An 18,977-nucleotide genomic window follows, 5' to 3' on the forward strand; every position below is an offset into this window, starting at 1 on the left:
TACATTTCGTTTGGATTAATTTAATACATCCACTCACAATTGTTTGGCCAAAAAAAAAGAAAGATGAAAAGTAGCTCCTATGTCCAAAATCCAAGTAGCATGTGAATTTGTGTTGTAGTTGTGGGCAGCCATGAACCACTAGATGAGCTCTGCCATCATACTCATAGTTTGAACAAGTAAAGAACGGGGAGATGTGGACAAGGATTGAGTTGGGCCGCTAGGTGGTGGGGCAAGAATGGGTGATGTAGCCAAGGAGAAGAAGTGATGCTTTACATCCAAATATGTGCCAGTTGTTGGTGTAAGTTGGGTGGTGATTAGGTTTGTGCATGGAAGAAGAGGGGAGTGGAAGTAGCAAAGAAGAGGGGAGTGGAAGTAGCAGGGATGGAACAACAATAGTGGTATGCTAGGTGGGTGGCGGTGGTGGGGGAGGTCGATTGGTGGTGGTTGGGTTGGTGATGGTGGTTGGAGTGGCGCCCAAGGAGGTTGGCCAGTGGAGTTGGGAGGGGGTAGGAGGAGCTGAAATGTGGTGGCTACTTGGAGGTGGAATGAGAAAAAGAAAACTCGCTCCAGAGTGCTCTCTCCATTCCATCCGTGTATAGTGCTACCTAAATGTTGCAATTCCTCTCTTTGTAATTCTTTCGGCACCTCTTTGTGGAGATTTCTCTTAACTACCTTCAACCACCTGTCCTTCTTGGCTTCAATCTTCTCTTCAATGCTTGGGTTGATGACCTTAGTCAATTGATGGCTGGTGCTCTTCCTAGGTTTGTGGATATTGAGGAGGGTAGGTCACATGGGAGACGGATTTATTGTATCTTTGTGGATTTCCGCAAAGCATTTGACATGGTACCGAGAGCTCGATTGATGCGCAGACTGCAAGAGATGGGGGTGCCCATAGTGTTGATTTGGGGGATTATGGGTGAAACAGGGTTGCCTATTGTCTCCTACTCTATTTGGTATGTATGTTGATGAGGTGTATGATTACATTGACAGAGAGGGTGATACAGGTGCCCAGCTGGCAGGACGTGAATCCCATTGTTGTTATATGCTAATGATATTGTGTTGATCTGTGACTCACCAGAGGGTATGCAACAACAATTGGATGCATTACACAGTTTTGCAGAGGATAGTGGATTGTGTGTAAACCTTGGTAAAACCAAGGTTATGGTGTTTAACACCACACCATAGTGGATCAGGAGATCAACACCGACTGTCACATATGGTCAGGAGATTGTAGAGTATACAGATGCATACACTTACCTTGGGTTGTCTTCACTAGGCCAAGATTTTCTTTGGGGAGAGCAGCAGAGACTAGACTGACTAGAGCTTTTGCGGCCTTGGGAGGCTTGGAGAGGATGTGTTCGTAGGTTCAGTTCCAGGAACCTCGGACAAAGTTATGGCTCTTTGATACTTTATTAGCCTCAGCTATGTTGTATGGGGTGCAGATATGGGGACCTTCGTATGGAGAGGCCCTTGGTATCTATGATCTCTCGTTTGATCAGAGCCAAGGCCTCCGTACCCCACGCTATCATTCGAGTAGAGCTAGCTGCCCCTCTTATGGAGATTGAGGCGCTTACCAGATCAGTCTCCGTGCTCAGCTTGTGGGATACTACTAGAGACAGATATGCTAGATTGGCCCTTGAGTCTTCCAGACAGTTAGCTCTTGAAGGGGACACTTCATGCGGGTATGCACAGATGAAGTCATGGTTTCGGACATATGGCTTCACCATGGATAGGCTCCCCCCTTTCTAGCACCCTCGATGTCTCTTACACGGGTGGAGATTACTAGACTCATTCGTTAGGACCTAATCTAGTTGGATACAAGGAGGACATGGATAGAGCCGCCACAGGATTTGGGCACGAAGATGGCTTTCTATAGAGAGCATCTTCTCCACCTCACAGGAGATGGGTTTGTGATTCGACCCAGCTACATGGACACCCATATGTCTCATGGTTTGCGGTGTGCCACTGGTCAGATACACACATCCTGACATCAGCTGGAGATTGAGACCGGTAGATTCAGAGGGATACCTGTAGACAGCAGGATATGCCGCTTATGCCAGCTAGAGCCAAAGACAGAGCTACATTATATATGTCATTGCACAGTGTACTATGAGATACGAGGCCGTTTCTACTTCTTATTCAGAGAGGGGGTCATGAGTTATGAGGATCAGAGATGTCTTAGGCTATATCTACTTGAGTTACATAGATATAGAGACACTTTACTAGGGAGAGATAGAGAGAGACAGTCCCAGAGATAGATTACAGATTTCTTTTCACTAGATATGGGACAGCCAGAGGAGCAGCCATCACTGCAGAGCTTGGCCCACACTCATTCGACCACTACCAAGCATTGGAGCTACGGAGATCCAGACAGCCACGATCGAGGACAGGGGCTACACACCATTGACAGAGACTTTAGCAGAGGATTCGAGCCATACTCTCGACATTCAGAGTGCAGATGAGGATGGATTCTAGTAGTAGTATCTTTGTTCTAGTCCTTTTGTACCTAGACATGGTATTAGATTCACCATTTTGTAACAGATTGGTCTCATAGGTCATTTTGGCCTTTTGAAGACGTTAATATAACATTTCATTTCATTTCATCTCTCTCTCTCTCTCTCTCTCTCTCTCTCTCTCTCTCTCTCTCTCTCTCTCTCTCTCTCTCTCTCTCTCTCTCTCTCTCTCTCTCTGTGCATGACGAATTGGGTGCTTGCATAATAATTTGGTTGTCAACGTGCTCATGCCCTTAGTGTGACATGTGCTCGGTTTTTTCAGCCGTATGATCTCAAGTCCAAAGGCATTTTTAGTAAGCAAGGTGGTGCGGCTTTACTTTACAAGGGATAGGAGGCATGGGATGAATTATAGGGGTTGAATCTGGGGGGACATAGAGGATCTCCATTGTTGTGGGGTCACATCTAAAACAAGACGACACACGCGGGTGTAATGGTTAGGGCATTAGGCTCTCAGCCTATTGGCAAGGGTTCAAATCACAAGTGCAAGGGAGTGGCATCCATAAAATCAGTTTTTACTTGCAAGCATCTCAAGATCCTGAGATTACTTTCTGGTTGTAAATCCCAAAATGTTAATCTCCTTATTCCGAGGTTAGTTTTCAAGATCTACACACGAGATCAAGAAACATGGCCACCACTACAAGGAGACCATTGATCCCGCGCCTCCCACCCCATGTCAAATAAAGTTAAGGATGCTTGATTAGGCAAGCAAGGGGTGCTTGGCAACACCCATGAAGAGGAAACTCTCTCTCTCTCTCTCTCTCTCTCTCATCCATCCCAAGAGGCTTATAGGTAATCCATTGAGACTATGTCTCCTCGGGTGAGACGATTCGCAAGGGATAGCCCTTGGGACACTTGCGCTGAGTGTCAAAATATGATCAAGAGTGGATAAACCCCTCTTGAAACCGGCGTGGCCCTTTGCTCGTACACCCTCACCCTCTACCCAATTACTCAACTGCTGCTCAAGAATGGATGCATATAACCGTGCCAATGTGTGCCCAACCATTATTGTGCGGTAATTCCCAAGCTCTGTAGAAACACCTGCTTTGAAGATAGGCACAATAGTAGACAATCTCCGACTCTCAGGTAACCCCTCACACATATGGTGCGATTGAACAACACTGCAAGAACATCTACCAACATATCTCTAGCATGTATAAAGTGCTCTGCTCCTAGACCATCATGATCATATGCCCTGTTGGTCCTCATCCTGTCAATGGCTCTCTTTACGTCAGTGGTAAAGAAGGTGTTGATAGGTGTGCATGTAGGATCTGGAAGGGGGTCCTGTCCAAGAATCGTATAAAACAATGAGGCATATTGGCCACACACATCAGGAGAAGTAATCACTGGGGGAGGGGAGTGCTCATGAAAGAATCGCCATGCCTCTCTTAAGCCTCTACTCAAGAACAACAGATATAAGTCTCGCTCCATCTGGGCCAAGTAAGCTCGTTTTTTTGTCGCACAAGGCGCCGAGAAGCAATCCGAGATTGTTTGTAAGTGATGACTCCTAAAAGAAGATCCCTTTGAGGCTGGGCTCTCATCTCTTTGCAATCCTCATCATACCAACTATTTTGGGGCATGCTCCAAGAATGTCAGCCGTATCTTCGTCGGTGATGGTTAGTGGTTGGAATGAATTGTGTCATTTTTGTAAACCGATCCACGACTACTAAAATGGAGTCAAATCCTTGTGAGAAGGGTAGCTCTACAATGAAATCCATGGAGATGGATGACTATGGTTTGCTGGAATGTGCAAAGGATGGATTAACCCATGAGGACGATGACGAGGGGCGTTTGATCTATTGCAAGTGTCACGAGTGCCTACATACTCCTTGACAAGCTTCCACATTTTAGGCCACCAAAAGTCACGGGAGAGAAGCTCAATTGTCTTATTAACCCCAAAATGCCCTGCTGATGGAAGATCATGCCGTTGCTGAAGTACCTCCAAGCGTGTTGGTCTTGGCGGAATATAGAGAAGACCCTTATAGTAAATTATAAGTCCATCAATTTCTTGAAAGTCCTCATTAATCCCTTGTCCTTGTAGTTGTTGTCTAATATTCTGAGCAAGTGGGTCCATGGCAATTTGCGTCTTCACCTTAGAAAGAAAGGTAGAATCTTCAGGAGCTTAGCTTATGGTGGCGTTTAGCTTAAGCTGCTCAGGTTTCAAAATCACTGACTCTTGTTGATCAAATGCTGCGTCGCCTTCTCTAGGTGCAAGGTAGGATCTTCTTGATAAGGCATCTGGCTTACCTTGTTGAAGGCCAAGCCTATAAGAGATAAGAAAATCAAACCTTGATAGGATACCACTCCACGTGGCTTGGCGAGGATTCAAGACGCGGGATACCATGAAGTATTCCAAATTCTTGTGATCTGTATAGACAGTGATCTTATGAGGAGCTCCTTCAAGTAGGTGACGCCAAGTGTGGAAGGAGTCGACGATTGCTAAGAGCTCTTTGTCATGGATTTCATAATTGATTTTTGTAGTTTGAGAACTTGCGGGAATGAAAAGCCACTGGATGTACTCGACCATCCTTACCTACTTGGGATAGAATAGCGCCAAGGGCAAAATTTGAAGCGCTTGTTTCAAACTGAAAGGCTTTGTAGGATCTACGTGAATTAGAATGGGTGCGGTTGTGAAAGCTTGCTTGAGAGTCTGAAAAGCTTTCGCGGCCTCTGAGTCCCAAACAAACTTATTATGGCATGTCAACCTTGTGAGTACTGTAACCACCTTGGAGTATCCCTTGATAAAGATACGATAGAAATTTGCAAATGTGAGGAAACATTGGACATCTCTTACCGAGGTGGGTCTCTCCTAATCAAGGATGGTTAAAACCTTCTTTGGATCCATGGAGATTCCCTTTTCAGAGATGACATAACCAAGAAATTCCACCTTAGATTGATGAAAAGAGCACTTCTCCAACTTTGCATATAACCCTGATGCACGAAGCTTTTCAAGCACTAACCGTACATGGTGCTCATACTGTTCTTGATCCTTGGGAAATATCAAGGTATCATCCAAGTATATTACCATAAAATAATCCAAATACCCCCGAAAGATGTTGTTTATTAAATGTTGAAAAACTGCTGGGGCATTTGTGAAACCAAATGGCATGACGGTATATTCAAAGTGGCCATACCTTGTGCGAAAGGCTGTCTTCCATTCATCACCTTCTTTGATTCTGACTATGTTGTAAGCACCACGAAGGTCTATTTTTGTAAATATTCTCGCCTTGCCAAGGTGCTGGGATCAAGGGAAGGGGATAGCGATTCTTGACGGTGATCTTGTTCAGGCCTCTATAATCCACGCACATCCGGAGAGTTCCGTCCTTCTTTTTTAAAAAGAGTATTGGAGCTCTTGCTGGGGACTTTGAGTGTCGTATGAACCCCTTAGCAAGATTCTTATCAATATTTTTTCGTAATTGTACCAATTCCTCTTGAGATAGCTTGTATATTGGGCCAAAAGGGGGTTGGGTTCCCTCCTGAAGCTCTATAGCACAATCATAGGGTCGATGCTCCGGTAAGAGGTTTGCATTCTTCTTCTCAAAAACATCATTGTAATCTTGATATTGATGTGGCAATGTATCCATGATGTTTGTTGTTGACGTGTAGCTCGGTGTTACGAATATCAGGAAAGTTGGATACTTTTTTGCTACACGCATGAAGACCTTGGCTCCAAGATATATAGGTCTATTATGTCTTGCCTTCTTCTTTTGGACTTTCCGTGGTTCAATTCTCCAAGCCCTCCAATCGATGTTAGGATTATGTAATTCAAGCCACGATAGCCCAATAACAATTGGATTGCTTGAGCTTTGTATGATATTGAACGTTATTCTTGAAACATGCTCCTCCAATGTTACTTCTATGGGGCGAGTTTCATACCTGATATCCCCTGAAGTGAGGAGGCGACCATCAATGACTTCTACAATTGCTGGATTAGACTTCTCCACAAGTGGTATGCCTTGCTCTTTTGCAAATTCTTTGTCCATGAAGCACGCTGTTGTGCCTGAATCTAGTAATGCTTCATAATCCATGTGCTTATCCAGCATATGGATCTTGACTAGTAGCATAAAACTTGAAGTGGACTCAACAAAAAGAAAGAGACCTTCTTTTGCTTGACTTTTGTCCAAAACGGTCGGTCTCTATTGAGGTTGGACATCCATGTTTTCCGAACACATTGAGGCCATTGCATCGTGAACCTTCATCCTTCTCTTCCTTGGACACTGTTGAACAATGTGCCCTGCTCTCCGCAATACATACATAAGCCATTAATGTGTCGCCTTTGCTTCTCTTGGGCTGAGAGAGGTTGAAACCGTGCTGAATCAATTTGCATGGGCTCAATGCTCGATTCATGGCCCTGTTGAGGTGTGTAGTCATTATGTATCACTTTTGTTTGGGATCGCAATGGTGCCCCAAGACGCCTCTCTTGTTGTCTCTCAAATAGTCGATTATCACATTCTATTGCTTGAGAGATGAACTCGCTTAGTGTGTGAACCTTTGGCATAGTCAATAAAAGATCTTTTACGTCATCCTTTAATCCCCACCGAAATTGGCTAATGGAATATTCCTCATGCCAAGTTAAATCACAAGTGAGCTGTCGAAATTCGGATGCAAGTCTTGATCCTTGGCGGAGATTTCTAAGTTTGGGTTCAGCAACCCTTGCTCTATCAGTATCCCCAAAGGTTGCAGAGAACTCCCGCACAAAAGCTTCAAAGTCATGAAGGAGAGGAGATTCTTTTTCAAGTAAGGGAGCAAACCAAGAGAGAGCTGTACCCGAGAGGAGGGTCCCAATAAGGCCTACTTGAGAGGCATCATTTGGATAACGCTCTTTTTGTATTCAAATGAAGAGATGCACTTGTTGGAGAAAACCTCTAAACTTTGATCTAGTCCCATCAAATTTTTCAAGCATGCTGACCTTCGGCTCCTTATTGTTGTTGAGAATAGTTGGATCTTGCAGCTTGTACTTGATGTGTGCTTGTCTTTTGAAGCTCTTGAATTTGACGTTGAAGATCTTGCAATGTCGGTCCCAAGATTAGGGATTGCCCTGCTTGAAGTTGAGCGTTACTTACTGAGCTTGGATGCTTTGCAATGCGTTGATGACACCTTCCATCGTCGGCTCCATGATGGCTTGAGAAGATTAAGAGATGGTAGTCTTGCCAAATTGTTATGAGCGCGTATAGAGCTAGAAGAGAGCAAGAGGAGGCGCTCACAATGTACAAGAACTTGGACTTGATGATAAGCTTAGTATTGATTACAAGACTTAATACTTTATTAAGAGAGCTAGATACAAGACTTGGATTACATGACTTGAGTACAAGACAAGGCTTGATTGCAAGGACAAGACTTGAACATAAGAACTAGAAGAGGGATTTCCTCATAGGAGCCTCACAACTGGTGTTGGCAAGACTGAGGGGCTTGTGGCCCAAGACCCATTTATACTAGTGCTTGAGGAGGTTAGAACTTTCTAGGTTCTTCTTGAGGAGGTTAGAATCTTCTAGAACCTTTTTGTTGATTGAAGGAATGCGGCGAATGAATAAGTGAAACTCTGTACATGGACGAGCTCCAGAGGGTATTACATCACAACTGAGCTGAATCTTCTTGAGGAGGTTAGAATCTTCTAGAACCTTCTTGTTGATTGAAGGAATGCGGCGAATGAATAAGTGAAACTCTGTACATGGACGAGCTCCAGAGGGTATTACATCACAACCGAGCTGAAACATGTGAATGAATAAGTGAAACTCTTTACATGGACGAGCTCGAGGGTATTACATCACAACTGAGCTGAAGCTGAGATATGTGAATGAATAAATGAAGGAATTTGGAGAACTGACATGATGCATGACACGAGGAATCTTGAAGTTAAATGTTTGGTTCCAAAGATCTCATGTTAAACAATTCACTCAATGCAAACTGACCTAGGTTTGGTGTTGCTACCCTTCATATCTTAGAAACATGGCAGAGGCAAAGGCCTATACTTACTTGGAAAAGATTACTAATTGAGTAGAACAGGGCCAGGTTGCTCGTTTGCAATTTAAAGATCGCATTCTCTGGACTCAACTATGGTCTTCACAAGAAGGATACCGTGTTTGAACTTGTTTCATTGCCGAAAGGAGGAGCTTCAAACTTCGTTTTTGTTTGATTCATTGTTGCTGAAGTCATGTGTTGTCAATCCTGACATGGTCCTTTGTCTCTGCAGGTATTTTGGTATGTTGTCATCCTTGACGTATGAATGCTCGGAATATTCATCAAGGACGCATTCGGATTATCGGAGCCTTCAATGTAAAACATAACTCTTGCTGTTGTGGATGAATCTTCCATATGATCTAGCATTTTGAAATGGCTTGTAACACACAATCATAATTGATGTGAACAAAGCATCTGGTGACATGTTTACATAATTGCTTACAAACGATTGCTTATAGTTGAGGGTGGCGCCATGTGCTCTAAATTAAGCCATTCATACTAAGCCTGTGGAATGTTTGCAAATATGAGTTAATTCTTGTTGGTGAAAGCTTTTTGAGGGTGAAAGGGGGGATATGGCAAAGTCCTTTTTACGCGAGCCTCGCAGGCTGTAGGTACCCTGATGCGTGAGCTCCTCACAACCCTAAGGCAAGCTCATCCCGCTTGAGATGATGGAATGTATGGATTGTTCGTTCAAGCAACACATAAATCGTAGAGTTCATTATGAACCCCTTTGTATTTCTTTCATAGTGCAATTTTTCCTTGTCCTTGTTCAAGGTTTTGGAAATGATTGGAGTTCGTATTTGCTTTCCTTATTTTTTCCATGCTTCTTGGCTTTCTAACACTGCTCGACAAAAACCTAGGTTTAGTCTAATCCCACCTACAAATTTTGCAAATTTACCTCAAATTGAACGTTCGAAAACCTACCAAATTTAGAGAAATTTAGTGTTAAACCCTCAATATAGTCAAATTCACCTCTAATATTTCTCATGTGTAGGTTTGCCAAATTCTTGGAAAAAAGTTTTTTTCGAGCATTGTTTCTATAAGGCTAGCTTGCGCGAGCCATCTTTCACTTGCTCTTATCAACATGCTCATTGCCCTGCGACCCGTTTGTGCAATCAAAGCCTCAAGGACAAATTCTTGGAAAAAAGTTTTTTTCGAGCATTGTTTCTATAAGGCTAGCTTGCGCGAGCCATCTTTCACTCGCTCTTATCAACATGCTCATTGGCTGCACATGATTGTTCAAGGTCTTGACATTTAGAGAAGGCAAAAGGTCCCCCCCCCCCCTCGGGCCGCCCTGTGTCCCGTTTGTGCAATCAAAGCCTCAAGGACACTCCATGTCCCCTCCGATGCTGCCCTTAGAATGTGATGATAATCTTTTACTCTCTTTGTTTGGTTGTGTTATGTTTCTTTTTTTTATCCTAACATGCATTTCTAGCTCACTTGGACTCTGCCATTGCTTGCTTGATGTTCTTGTTTCTTCTTCTAGGTCCAAAACTGAGTGATGTGTTTATTGAATGTGCCAAAGTATTGTAGTTAAATCAAGTGATGGTAGTTAGTTTGTAGATACTTATAGTGGCAGACGTACATGACTAGCTCCAACGCTTGATTCTGATGATGGTAGTCAATAGCTTCGCTAGCAATGCGGATAGAACCACCTATAGGATAGGCTACTTCAAAGACGGTCCACAGGCATAAAGTGTCATCAGAGCATGCAATAGAATATCATGAATAGAATAATTTGAAATAGGGCTGCAACAAATGGCTCTGATGCAGGCACGAGAGAGAGAGAGAGAGAGAGAGAGAGAGAGAGGAATTGACATAAGAAGTTTTGACAAATTCTCACAATAATTCCCACATTGTGACGTACGTGAACATCATGAGCTTCTGTGAGGGAGGCACCACATACCTATCTAGGTACGAATGGGGGCAGGGGACTGTCGGCCTAGGGGGGGGGGGGGGGGGGGGGGGGGGGGCGGTCCCTGCCCCAAATCGTACCTAGATATGTATGTGGTGCCTCCCTCACAGAAGCTCATGATGTTATGCATTGCCTGAAAAAGACTCCGTTTTTCTACATGAGGAAATTTCTAAATCTTCTTGTGTGAAAGAACTGTAAGATCATAGGGCCGTTGGCATGGAATGATCGAATATTGTGCCACCTTCAAGGGCGTTAGAGCGTTCTCTAAAATCATTTGCTAAGATCCCAAGGGACTAATTTTGTTGCAGGGGCTAGAAAGAGGGGGAAAACTGGGGCATCGTGTCGTCACCATATTACAGTAGCATGCTGGACATATATGGCGAGCTGTAGGTGTAAGCTCAGGGCTGCGGCAATGGAGACCTTGGAGCCGGAATGCTTGCAATGTCAGAGAGAGAGAGAGAGAGAGAGAGAGAGAGAGAGAGAGAGAGAGAGAGAGAGGTGTATAAGAGCAATGAATGCTTTCAAAAGTAGGGAGGGGTGCTTGTAAATGATGGGAACGGTTGCCAGATTGGGGTGCCTAGGGTGGGGTTAGCAAAATCAATTAGTGAAGTAATCGACAAAGAGAACAGTCAGTCAGAGAGCAAGTAGAGAGCTATAAATAGAGCTCATTACTTCATTTTTGAGGATCGGATTCCTGATTCCCCAATCTTCCAAAGTCTAGTGTTAATTACTACGCATTCTTAGCCAAGAGTTGTTCATACTTTGTAATTCTCATTAAGTTGAAGGCTTACTTGTCTTAATGACTATATTTGTATACAATTGTCTGATCTAAATAGTACAATTCCAGTTTCTATTCTTACTTTCAGTGTCAATTACTTTCCTAGTTCCAATCATCTTGTCTTTCAGTTTACTGTTTTGTTTGATTAGAAGTTTAATGCCTAATTTGAACTAACTCTAACTACCAACTTGGAATAGATGTCTGAAAGTGTCCAGCTTATTCTATCTTGGTGATCACGGTTGCTTGAGCTGAGTTGCTCTAGGTAGAGAACTATCTCCTAGTTGTTGTTATAGCCACTAGACATTAGAGATGCCACCCAGAAGAGTTGCACGAGGTCGAAGGCCGGCTACCCGATTCATGGATGATCCAACCCATGTCAGTACATTATAGGAGGAATCAAAGCGAGGCTCTGAAACTGAAAAAGAACCTGGCAATGAGACGGATGTGCCCCCAAGGCTAGGGACAATTGCCAAATTGAGGGATTTCCAACACTCAACTCATTCCAGGAGAAGGCATGCAAAATGGGTTGATTGGAGTAACTGATTCCATGGATTCTAGCGAAGCAAAACACACAATGAAGAGAGTGAGGGCAGTAAACATAGTCACGCATCAAAGCATAAACCATCAAAGAAGAAAGCAGAGGATACATTGTCTGAGATTGAAATAGACAATGATTGGGATGCTGATATAGAACACTACATTAAAAGAAGACCCAAAGATAAGAAACCAAATCATAAATCTAGAAACAGTCACACTGAGAATTCCAATAATCTGAAAATCTCCTTCCCAATATTCAAAGGTGAAACGAATGATGATCTTGATGTTCATATTCAGGCATTTGAGCAATACGCACAACTTAAAGATATACATGAAGATGAGTGGGGGGAGTACTTTCCATAGACATTGAAAGAGGAAGCTCGAAAATGGTATTACCATTGTCCAACTTCCCAACTCAGATCATACAACAAGCTCATCAAGGCTTTTAAATTGGAGTATTCAAATATAATAGAGGAGATGAAGACATTTATGTGAGCTTGATAAGATGAAGCAAGGTAAGTTGTCGGTCAAAAGTTATATTGAAAAGATCAAGGAATTGAATAGACAATCAAAAGAACCTCCTTCTAAAAAGAGGATGGGAGCTTGGTTTCTGAATGGATTTAGAAGTAAGAAATTAAGGGAACATGAGGTTCTAGTGCCAACAAATAAGTTTAATGACATGGTACAAAGAGCTCTGAAATTGAAACAAGCTAAGAAAAAAAAGAGTCACAAGAAGAGACAGTCCAGTGACAACGGGTCTACCATTGAAGAGAGTTCTAGCTCAAGTTCTAGCTCCAGTTTAAAATGAGTCAGATTATAAGGGCAAGGGGAAGAAAAAAGGATCATGGATGAGGAAACTGGAGGAAATGTCAAAACAAAATGGTGAAATTGCAAGACAAGGCCTTCAATTAAAAAGACGGAGATTTGGTGCTCCAAGTGTAGATCCAAAGATCATAGGTTTGACGAGTGTTCACAATGTACTTATTGTAAAGCCTATGGTCATGTTTGGAACAATGTTTGAATCGGAATCCATCATTTTAAAAAAGAGAAGGATCTATCAATGATTGCATTGAATAACCCTAAATCGGCCAAAGCAGATGGGGACAATGGGTCCAAAGACAATAAAGCTAGTGCAATTACTGGTACTGGCAGGGGAAGGTACTAGAGTGGTACTGGTAGGGACACGGACAAAGGAGGTTTTGCAAAGCTAAGCCTGAATTGCTACACATGCGGGAAGTATGGTAACTTTGCAGCAAAGTGTCTAGAAGCAAGAAACCAAAAGTACCTACACCAAAACCAGTGTCAGTCAGGGTAGTCACCCAAAGTAAGGAAGTCATCATTGAGGAGATTCCAAATGATAATGAGGGAAAGCAGGCTATTGAAAGTAAAAAGTGGGAGCAGTAGATAGCAGTCTGTAAGGCTAAGGACATGGCAGGAACAACGTGAGATTGCAGCAAAGATCACTGAAAATTTGGCCAATTAGCTGCCAGAATAACTAGAATGTTTTGAAGCTTGCACCAATTAAAAGCTGCCTCCCAATCTTCAAAAGTGCAAATTTCTTCTCTACCTAAGAAGAGATGCACCCCTCTAATCTATAAAAGGTTGGACTTGTTCATTTCAATAGGGTAAGTGGCTCTGGGATTTATTATCTCGATTGGCATGCCTATTTACAGGGTTCAGGGGACACCATCGGGAACTATGGTCTTAATAATGGAGTATTTTTAGAATTGCATATGGTTTAACCATTATTGAGCCAATAGCAAGCTTGATAGGAATCGGTGCCAACTTAGACAGTTAAACCCACTCCACTGCTCTTTGCAATAAACAATATTCTAATCCATGGGTGTACTTACTTGAGTGCATTTTTTTCAAAGGCTAATAGAAGTGGTAATCGAAGCTTTAATATCTGTCTATCTCTATCCTCTATATACATGAGAGAGAGAGAGAGAGAGAGAGAGAGAGAGAGAGAGAGAGAGAGAGAGAGAGGAAAGGGGTAGATATAGAGAGACCTTACCTCACCAATGGATTTTTTCCATCTCATATGCACACCTTGGGGCGGATGTGGGTGAAAACGGACCGAAGGGATGTTTTTGGCATAGATGTGTGTTCTATATGTCTGTCTCTATGCATGAATATATGTGTGTGTATATGTCTGTATCTATGTGTAGATATGTATGCACGTGTATATGTATATATGTGTGTATGTGCATGTATGTAGACACTAAGAAAGGGAGCATAGCACCTGATGGCACGCACTCTCTTTGCGGGACGAGTACCTCCGTTCGACGAAGGGATTGTTTGGTCGTTACACTCCACAACAGCTTGCGGCCTATGATCTTTCTCAGTAGACCACGTCATGGGGGAGCCACAAAGGGACTCCTACATCCAGAGCCTTGCACTAACGGCACCTCCTTCTACAGCCCCTTCTTACTCACCTAGTCCCCTTCCATCGCAGGGCTCACCTACTCCCCTTCCATTGCAAGGTCCCACTCCCCTTCCATCATAGGGCTCTATGCCATTCCATTCGACTCATGCTTCACCCGAGCATCGTAGACAGACCGCAGTTGGTTGATGAACTTCTTCAGACAGTGCGGGGCGACGTTCCTCTCAAGGTAGCGAGCACTGTGAGAGGCTGAGCGACAGGGGATCCTGTGGCTTTGCTTGTTTTGGTAGTGGAGGGAGGACTCTATTCCCTATTTCAGAGCATGCCGCTCTAGATGTTGAGGATGAGAACATTGACGCACCCGTGTCAGACACACATAGGCGCTACTACAAAGTAAAGTATGGTGGTGAAGTGAACTTTGGTACAACACATGGCAGGGTGTTTTGACGCCATATTTAGATAAGAATTGTTTTGTAAAATTTAGAGACCAATAGCCCGATCATGCACACTACATCGAGGAAGTATTGCATGCTCAATTTCCAAATGCCCCAAATGAGCGTTTTTCAGCACAATGGTTGGAAGGCTATATCAATTTTTTTTAAAGAAAGAAGCAATCAAGTGTATGATACACAGTGTCCAACCAGGTCGCAAATTCAAACATGAGCTATGGCAGATGCAAAGTGGGAGTGGGTAATGCAGGAAAATGCAAACAAGCTGCAACGGGCTCATCCTATAGTCAACAACGTGATGCTCGGGCCAGACAAACTGCCACACACTATGGTTTGAGTAGCAAAGTAGCTTGGAAAGACAAATATGTAAGTTTTTTAAAATTGGAGCCTAAACCGGTTCAAAAAATGTTCTTTATAAATTTCTTTTGTTATTGCTAACTTAGGAAATTATCACTCTGAGTTGCCCGATTGGAGAGATGATCAAGTATCAAGAGCGACACACATAATTCGATACTTGGCAATGACTGTTGGAGAATCATCACATCTCTCGCGAGCAATTCGACTCAACAGTCGGATCTCTACAAGTGGTAAGTGTGGACAAATCATATTGTATTAATTGCTTTGAGTTATTAATTTCTTTTATTGGGTTTTGGTTAATGTAGAGTTAGGGTGACCAAACGTATGTACCTATGGACAAGGACAAGACGAGGATGAGAACAGATAGATAAATTTTTGTAGTCCTCTTTTAAAGTGCAAATGTGGCACAAAAAAAACTCTATGAGCAGTGCATGTATATACAACTCAACTAAAATTTTGATCTTATTTGTAAATTTTTTAAATTATTTCTCTTTTTTTCTTTAAGTTGTTAAGGTAAGGTATATTCAAAGTCTATTGTTTATTTTTTTCTGTACACTTTCCAAATGCAACTCATGTTTTATGCAAGTCAAAATAAAGCTGCTCATTTGGGAAACCCAAATGAGCACCTTCATTTTTGAAAAGCCGTATAACGGTAATATCCACGATAATATGCACGGCAATAGACGCGGTAATAGTCTCCGATCTATATCCGTGCCTATTGCTAACAAACCATTGCCGCGTCTATTGTCATCTCTATTACTGCCAACGCAATGTTTTCTCTCTCCATTTTCATTTGTTAATCTGCAATAATGACCACGGTCCTCAATTTTTCCTCTTATAGTGTCTTACAAAAAGATTTGAAGTTAGCCATCATAGTCTACCACCACAATTCTGCTTGGAGAATCTTCTTATACATAATATCAATCGAAAAGTGTCCTCCTGCATCTCCATTTTGAGCTTCAGTAATAACTTGCATTCGTCCTTCCATTGGCACATATCTGCAAAGTACACCATCAATGCCTAGTTTGTAAAGTGCTCAAGTAATGATGGTAAACTTCAAACTTCTTATGATCAGTGCCTTCTTCTTATTTTGGGACCAGTTGTCTGAAAAACTTCCTAGCTAAAGCAAATCATAAACATCTTGCGACTTTGGGTTTGGTTCTCCTCAGCTTTATTATGAAATAACTCAGCATATTCTAGCTTTATTTTGAAATACTCAGCATCTACTAGCTCATCTCTTAACGATGTCTCTAAACATTCCTTTGTGCTTCTAGAAAGAAAGTTTGCACTAAAATGTGTTTTTCCCGGACTAAGATACATTATCCATATGATTAATCTTCCTTGTATGCTAACCTTATTTATAAAAAACACTAGAGCTTAATGATCCACTTAAAAATGAGTTATTTTCCTAGTAGATAGTTTCTGAACTTGGTAGCACCAAATATCATTCTCAGAGCTTTTCTCTCAATAGTAGAGTATACTTGCTAGAAGCATCTACATGCACATGGAGAATCACATCCCAATTCGGTTGGCGAAGGACTAACTTCTTGTTGATCGCGTCCTTTAAGCACTGGAAACCCTGCTCACATTCTTTAATCCAAATAAACTTGTTTCCTTTCTTGGTGAGTTCATATAGAGGCGATGCCTTTGCTCCAAATATGTGAACAAACCTCCTCTAAAAGTTGATATAACCCAGAAAAGAACTCAATTCAAATATTGTCGTTGGTGCTCTAGCCTGTTGAGCACGCTTGACTTTGTCATTAGCCATTCAATCCCAGTCCTGGACACAATGTGTCCCAGAAGCTGTCCCTTCTAGACCATAAACAATGATTTAAAGGGGTGCAGATAGATCCTCTTCTCTCTGCACCTCTCAAATACCATCTCCATAAATAATAAAAACATTTCTTCAATGGAGAAAATTGTAAAGTCATCCATGTATATGGCCAAGAACTTATGCAAAAACTCACTAAATATTTCCATCATACATCTTTGAAAGGTCGCTGGAGCTCATTACACAATCCAATGGCAACTTGCACGTTGATTTTTGGAGAATCTGAGCAAGATATGGTTTTCTCGCATAAAAGGATGGTCGAAGAGCACGACGAGATGAACAAATTTATGTGAGACAAGCCCAGATAGATTCAGAGCCGATTGGAAGCTAGAAGCTCTTGAAAACAGCCAAAAAGTTCAACATTTACCACTTGAATCATGGCCATGCATCAAAAATATGCATGTACTTGCTATTTTAAGGCCCCAGGGACCCTCAGCGAGAGGGGCCACAAGGACGCAATGGCCATCCAAAACATTTGGATGGCCATTTTGTGCGTCCTTGTGGCCCCTCTTGTTGAGGGTCCCTGGGGCCTTAAAATGGCAAATATAGGCTTTTTTTATGCATGGCCATGAGATAGAACTGGGCAATTTAATGTGTTCATAGAAAACTCCCCCCCCCCCCCCCCCCCCCCCCCAAATGGCAAATACCTAAACCTTGCACCATGCTTATCAACCATTTTTTACTTCCTTGTGTCCATCCCCTGTTCTTGGAAATATCTTGGTCCCTATTTGTCCTTGGATGGCCATTTTGCACGCCCTTGTGGCCCCTCTTATTGAGGGTCCCTGGGGCTTTAAAATGACAAATTGGGGCTTTGTTTTAATGCATGGCCATGAGATAGAGGTGTAGTGTTTAATGTCCGGACTATTCGCTACGTAAAATTTTCTTATATCATGTGCGTTCACCACAATGGATTAAAAGCACCCCTTATAGGCCTTACCTACACATGTTTCTGTAACTTTACACGAATATAAATTCCCTTCTTTTGAACACATGTGCTATGTTACATATACTTTAGTGAACTCCCCAGGTCAAAGGCCTCACAAATTCTATGCATTAAACATTTTGCACTAGAAATCAACCAAACAAGGAGCCAATTTTTACTTCCTTGTGTTCACCTCGTGTTCTTGGGAACGTTTTGGTTAAGCCATTTCTTTGGTATTATAAACCACATGTGCCCCTACTGTTATAGTATCCAGCCAAAGGTTTCTTGATTAGCAGTTGTCATAGGCTTGAGTGATACATATCTTCTATGTTAAGCATGTATCTATAATTTATGTTTACACTTTCTCTATCCAAATGAGCTACATAGTAAAAATCAAATCCACAACTTAACAATTAAGTTCACAAGGTGATAGCTATTGGTATCATCTTTAGGAATACCAAAGAAATAGCTACCAATAGCGAATGAATAGGGATATTTAAGAAGATTTCATACCAAAAACTTGTCAACACTACTCAAAAAGGTGGAAACTCAAAGGCTTTACAATAAATGTATGATGAAACACGAATCAATAATAAGTCACCCCTTTACATCGACACCTCCATCTCAAGTTGTCATTTCTCTAAGTCAACCTTGGCATAGGCATAGTATGGAAACAAATAATATGTTGGAAAGCAAGAATTTAGATTTCTTAATTTGTGAAATGTTGGTAATGATATATATTCAACCTTCCCAAATGAGGACATCTTGACAAAGGTTATGATCCACTTTAATAAGAATAACCATTAATGATTAAATTGAAATCATAATATTGCATGAATTTCTTCATGGTGGAATGATTAAGACTTGAGACTTGAAACATCTTATAGGAAAATCAAAATATCCATAAAGATCAACAATATTTCTCAAATCTGTATGAAACTCCACTAATCTAAATTAAATCAATGCAACACCGTTTAACAAAAAGACATATTTATATTGTATTTATAGAGGAATCCATCCTTATAAAAATAATTACAAACGGAGACAATGTTGTTGTTGTTAGGCTTCTCTTACAAGTATTTGTCTTCCTCATCTAGAGACTCATATACACTTGAGTATTTGTGTGTCTATGACACTAGGGAAGATATTAGTACTATATGGATGGCTTTTCTAAGAGCTCCTAGAGAGTACCTATTGGTTTAAGATTCTACAAAAATCCTACTATTCTTATCAAAATATTTTATCATGGTAGTGAAAGGTTCCTCGTGGAACAAAAATAGGGTGATTTCTATCTCTACACATGATTGCTTGCTCATATCCTCTCAAAACAAGTTGAC

The 18,977-nt window shown here is 41.9% G+C and overlaps 2 long non-coding RNA genes across 2 annotated transcripts in view; both read left to right on the forward strand.

Annotated features, from left to right (window-relative positions):
- The window catches only part of LOC147450655 (uncharacterized), a 61,702-nt gene extending 52,732 nt beyond the window's left edge, over nucleotides 1–8,970 (forward strand). The window contains exon 3 of the long non-coding RNA XR_015189287.1: nucleotides 8,701–8,970. This is a non-coding gene — a long non-coding RNA (uncharacterized LOC147450655). The remainder of the gene's footprint in view (nucleotides 1–8,700) is intronic.
- A 5,761-nt stretch (nucleotides 8,971–14,731) lies between these two features.
- LOC147450656 (uncharacterized) lies at nucleotides 14,732–15,314 on the forward strand. Its single transcript, XR_015189288.1, has 3 exons — nucleotides 14,732–14,896; nucleotides 14,974–15,117; nucleotides 15,193–15,314. It is a non-coding gene; the product is annotated as an uncharacterized LOC147450656 (long non-coding RNA).
- The last annotated feature ends 3,663 nt before the right edge of the window (nucleotides 15,315–18,977 follow it).

The sequence above is a fragment of the Adiantum capillus-veneris genome, chromosome 9 (assembly GCF_014529385.1).
Source record: "Adiantum capillus-veneris isolate H3 chromosome 9, ASM1452938v2, whole genome shotgun sequence".
NCBI lineage: Eukaryota > Viridiplantae > Streptophyta > Polypodiopsida > Polypodiales > Pteridaceae > Adiantum > Adiantum capillus-veneris.